Consider the following 6,000-nt stretch of genomic DNA (forward strand, 5'->3'; position numbering starts at 1 on the left):
TATTTATAAATAATGATTATTTGTTTTTCATTATTTATAAATAATGATTATTTGTTTTTCATTATTTACAAATAATGATTATTTGTTTTTCATTATTTATAAATAATGATTATTTGTTTTTCATTATTTATAAATAATTTGTTGAGTTTTCCATTATTTATAAATAATGATTATTTGTTAAATAATGAAAACGTCTACTTCATTATTTATAAATAATTTTTTCGAGTGCACCATTATTCTCATTATTTATAAATAATCATTATTTAATGTTCGAGTTTTCCATTATTTATAAATAAAGATTATTTGTTAAATAATGAAATATCTACTTCATTATTTATAAATAATAATTTTGTTTCAATATCCCATTATTTATAAATAATCATTATTTATAAACAATTTTTACAGTTTGCCATTATATACAAATAATCATTATTTATATACAAATAACAGTCAGAGCGCCACGCGTATGCTAATGAGCACGATCGCTGAAATTTATTCAGAATCCCATCCGCCCGAAAATCATCTAGCGGGACTCTCGTAGATCGCGAGATATCACGAGAGTCATGCAGGTCTCGTTCTAATGACGTCATACTCTTCACTGGAAAAGCCAAGATGGAAGAATGCAACCGTAAGTAAATCTTGAAATCTTTAGCTTTATTTTGATATGAAATATGTGGTAATCCAGAAAAAAATTGAACCTGAAATAATGCTTTAGATCTAGGCAATATTTTAGCCGGATCGGAGATCGAATTTTTCATTAGAATGTTGTTTTTTACGTCCTGACCCTCCTCAGAATTTTTGGCTTTCGTGAAGCCTCCGATGTTGTAGAATATATTTCAGTGATGAACATGTGTAAATATCTCTGGGACGCAAAATCTCCTTCGTACTCGTATTTTACGATGAAACTACCTCAAATTTTCCATTTTGTCAACTGCACTGACGCTGATTCTTCTTTTGTACTTGTTTATTTTATTGAGTGATGACGTCAGCCATGGTCTCGCGCGGAGTAACCAACTGGTGGGTCAGTCCCATTAGTGTATTTTTGTGTCTTGTTTAAAAAGCTTGGTGCCCAATTCTCTCACATTGATTGTGCGAGGGCCAAATCATTGCCATGCGAACTTGAAATAAAGAGTAGATCTAGTTTGAAATTATTTTGTAATTATTCCATGAGGTTGCAATCTAATTTTGTGCCTTATATTCTGATGCATTTCATCCAAAATACATGTACCAAATCAGACTATTATCATGATTATTTGAGACTGAGATAGAGCTCGAGAGCTGTGACACTAGTGTCAGTGACATGACACTGTCAACAGTTGTCTAAAAAAAAAGGGAATTGACAGATTGAGATTGACTGACTTCTTGACTAGCCATGAGGCTCCTTGAGAGTAAATATCATTCATTAACGTGTGCTTACCCTCCTTGGAGCCAGGGATTGCATCCCATACATTTGCGTGTACCGCGAAAAAAAACCCAGAAATTTTACGCTCTCGAGATTTCTACTTTCCATATAAGAGAGATAGATCTAGTCCTAAATCATGTGAATGGGATATACAACTTCATCTCTGACATTTTTACATTTAAACAAGAATTCATTAAAAAGACAGAAAACTTTCAACGATGTTCATGTCACCATCATGTTTTTTTTTTTTTTTTTGCCAAGGCTACAAAACGCCTATTGAGGAAATGAAGTTGTATCCCATTTACATGATTTAGGTATAGATCTTTTAGAAGGAAAGTAGAAATCTTGGGGAGAGTATGCATTTTACTCTCTGGGTCAGGAGCCTCCTGGCTACAGGTATTCTCTCTAGTTGTCAGTACTAATAGATCTCTATTGTAATTGATTATTGAATTAAAGTTATTAAGTAAATTGAAAATGAATTATGGAAACCTCAATAATAAACCTTGGTTAACAAAGGTGTCATTATAGATTTTTTTTAGAATTCAATTTAATCGTAGAATCTAATGTTAGATCTAAGCTTGATCTACTTTCTTTGAAAATTTAAATTCAAGACTCTGGCAATATACTAATCAAGAAGTTAACGTCCATGGGAACTCATTCATTTACTCATATTTTGTGGACTTTGAATTTTGATGAGACAAAAAGACATTTTAGCCCAAGATTTATTCAAGAAAGTTTGCATTTTTCAGGTGACAATCTGACATAGACTCAGATTTGAATTTTATTGCATTTTTAAAAACATGTATCATTACATGATTAATTGTGCAGATGGGTGAGGCCTGAGGGGCCCTGATATGGTGGGGGGGGGGGGGCTTTCATTATCATAACTGCACTTTTTGCTATAAATTTTATTACAAACAGCTAAAACTTACCATCCAATTATGATTTTTTGCATGATCCCAGGCTATGTTCTGCTCAGTCCTCCCCCTTCCCACTCCAAAAAAAAAAAGAAGAAACATTCTGCGGCCTTTGGGTATCCACACAGACAATGTCATTGTACAGATATTTTTTAAGAAGTGCCATACTGATACAGCAACGCTTTGATAATTGAATTGTCACACTGCTGATTTTATTTTCTGGGGGAGCAGCAAAATTATTTTTTGATGGAGATGTGTCCCTCAAACCCTGAAATGGGAGTTCAAGAGGGAAACATACATGAACATGTATTTGTTTTTAATATAGTTAGGAAATATGAGCAATATTTTGATAAACTAAAATATGAATCTATGAATTTTATTTATTGTAAATTACTGAGCCTGCAAATTCTTTTTGCTTTGGGCAAAAATATTACTTGGATGGGCGCTTCTATTGCTATTTCAATAGATATGTTTGCTATTTTTTCCACCGTGTCCTTCTTCATTAAGTGCTGACAAATTTTTATATGTGAACATTGTAATTTTGCTCTGAGTAAATAAATGATAGGAAGTTAAATGTTATGTTATTACATATTGCAATTATTTTCTTTGTAATGACATTTAACTCTCTGTCCTTTTGTTTTATTGCTTTCCTAGTTTGGAATTTATTTTGTTGTAAAAGCAATCTTTTCTTTTTTTTTCTTTACAGATCACCTTCACATCTGGCTGGATGCCAAGTTCTTTTGATAGGAGACTCAATTGTGCGACACGCTGTTTTTAATGGACCCTTTTCTTCTGAAACTTTGTGCTTTCCAGGGGCTAATGTTACATCGTTAAGATCATCATTCGTCAAATCTTTCAGAATTACTTCGACTTTTCTACAAAGGCTGTTTTCATCCATATAGGAACAAACAATTTAGAACATAGTGTTTGGGAAAAGGATTCCAAAGCATTTCATAATTTGTATATTAGTGTTAGAGAGCAATTTCGGTGTGCAAAGATTATTAACTGTTTGGGATAAAGTACAGATTCCCATATACTATTATCCAGACATTGAATTATATGGCTTTGTTGTATCCAGGGATGATGGGGAAGTACATGTAGCATGCCAGTGGGACACAGATGAAAGTATTGAAAAGATTAAATCAAATGTTTTATATCTCACAAGGGGTTGTTCTTGTGCCAAGAGCAAATGTCATAACCGTTTATGTAAATGTAGAAAAGAGGGTAGATTTTGTGGGCCAGGTTGCCGCTGTAGACAGTGCCAAAATCTTACTGCTGTAGAGAAACTGGCAAGTGATAGCGACTCCAGTGAAGAAGATTCTGATATTGATCATTTTGATTATGATTCTGATTTTGATGAAGTTCCTTGTGATAAAACAAATATCGAAGGTACCATTGAAATCGACATTGATGGTGATTTATCTCTGTTTGAAGATTTGCAGGAAGACTGTTCAGATTATGAGTAGGCATTCTCTGTGTCATGTTCTTGTAGCCCTTTAAAATCATTCATCAGTCATTTAATCAGTCTATTATATGCCAGTATTCATTGGCTGCTGTGAGGGTGAAGTTTGTTACATTGAATAAATTCATGATAGCTATTACTTTTATATTATGTACATGTTTTTTTTAATGGTTATAATTTTTGTTTAAAGAACATTTATAAGAAGGCATGACAGGCAATGTGGAAATGTTGGTGAGCATTTACACATGTTTTTTATGCATGTGATACCTTTTTATTTGTATATCATTAAGTGTCTGCAACATTACACTATTTCCACATTATGCATAACAGAAGAAGTTGAACTATTTTTTTTTTCACAAGTATGCACATTTTTCATATATTTAACGTACCTTGCCATGTTATGTTTATTCTTGCTTTTTACTGCAATACATATGAGTCAGTGTATGTATACGTTTCTTGCCAGTTCCATTGAGGTCTTGCAGGTCAATCATTTTGGTAGCTGAAATAATAGTTGTCGTAGTTGTATGAAACAAATGTGAAGTTTCTTACGACAATTGTGAGGCTTAAGCAGAATACATGATGGTTACATGTATTTTGTTAGATTGGCTAATTATTTCATTAGCAATATATAGAGGTGCAGTACATGTATTTCCTCTTGAACTTTGACGCAGCTTTTTTCAATATGTGTGTGATTTACAATATCCTATAAAACAGTTGTGTATATTATTATTATTATTTTGCCCTGTTGTTGCTTTGCTTTTGCTACTTATGATTATGATTATGTAAATGTGTAACTTTTTTGCTTACATACATGTATTGAACCTTTTGTACAAGTTGTCATGATGGTGAGCATTGAACTACCCTTGTTCCTACTTTTACATGTACATTATATATATTTTCATGATCACCTCTTTATAAATTGTTTTTCCTTGTCATTTAGATAGTGCATTGTGGCAGTTTCTTGCAGGTCAATCATTTTGGCAACTCAGATAATAGTTTTTGTAGTTACATGTATATGAAACAAATGATAAGTTTCTTACAGCAATTGTGAGGCTTAAGCTAAATACATGATGGTTACATGTATTTTGTTAGATTGGCTAATTATTTCATTAGCAATATATAGAGGTGCAGTACATGTATTTCCTCTTGAACTTTGACGCAGCTTTTTCAATATGTTTGTGATTTACAATATCCTATAAAACAGTTGTGTATATTATTTTACCCTGCTGTTGCTGTTCCTACTTATGATTATGTAAATGTGTAAATTTTTTGTTTATATGTTGAAGCACTTGTACAAGTTGTCATGATGGTGAGCATTGAACTACCCTTGTTCCTACTTTTACATGTACATTATGTATATTTTCATGATCACCTTTTTATAAATTGTTTTTTCCTTGCCATTTAGAGAGTGCATAGTGGCAGTTTTAACATCTCATACACATGTTAACAATGGGGACATTATTACAGTTGGTGATACGTATATTGACCCCAGTAATTCCATATATTGTAATATGTATTACCTAGATATACATGTATGTAAACGTATGGCTGAATTATTTCTTTTATGAGGCAGTTTTGATGGCACTGACTTCTGTATACAAAGATTATTTCACTTGTTTCCTGTCATGACTACCAAAGTAATTTCACTGATGACGGGCTTTCCTAAACAATACATTTCTTGTTTATAAAATTGTTTTAACTCATATTTACCTCAACTACTGTCTGCTTGCCAAAGACATTCAGGGAGCATTAGATGTAAAACTGCCTTTATCTTTATTAACATGTTTGATTGTAAAACAAAAACAGTATTCACTTATACTCTCTTCATGTACTTGCCTTGAATGATATTAGGTGCCAACGTTTTTTGCTTGTATTTATATGTTTTGTAAACATGAGTTTCAAGAGTTTGATGTTGGAAATAAACTCTTTTTTTCTTGTTAAAATTGATCAGATATTGAACATGCTTTCAATTTTTTTTCTTTAGGAATATCCATTTACTATGAGCTAGATTTTGAATTCATGCATTGTATTGCACTGGAGATCTGAATATGAGAATATAGAAGAATAAATGAAGAAAGAAATAGAAAAAAATCAAGATTTAAAGAAAAAGAAGAGAATATGTGTATGAACTTAAGTTACAGTTACACAACTGTTTAAACACGTTTCTGTGCATGACAAAAAGAAAAGATGTGTTCGATTAGAAAGTCGGCTGGATGTGT

The 6,000-nt window shown here is 32.1% G+C and overlaps 1 long non-coding RNA gene across 1 annotated transcript; it reads left to right on the plus strand.

Annotated features, from left to right (window-relative positions):
• Positions 1 to 478: 478 nt before the first annotated feature.
• LOC129256567 (uncharacterized) lies at positions 479 to 5,728 on the plus strand. Its single transcript, XR_010296117.1, has 2 exons — positions 479 to 628; positions 3,026 to 5,728. It is a non-coding gene; the product is annotated as an uncharacterized LOC129256567 (long non-coding RNA).
• Positions 5,729 to 6,000: the final 272 nt, after the last annotated feature.

This window comes from Lytechinus pictus, chromosome 16, assembly GCF_037042905.1.
Source record: "Lytechinus pictus isolate F3 Inbred chromosome 16, Lp3.0, whole genome shotgun sequence".
Lineage (NCBI taxonomy): Eukaryota > Metazoa > Echinodermata > Echinoidea > Temnopleuroida > Toxopneustidae > Lytechinus > Lytechinus pictus.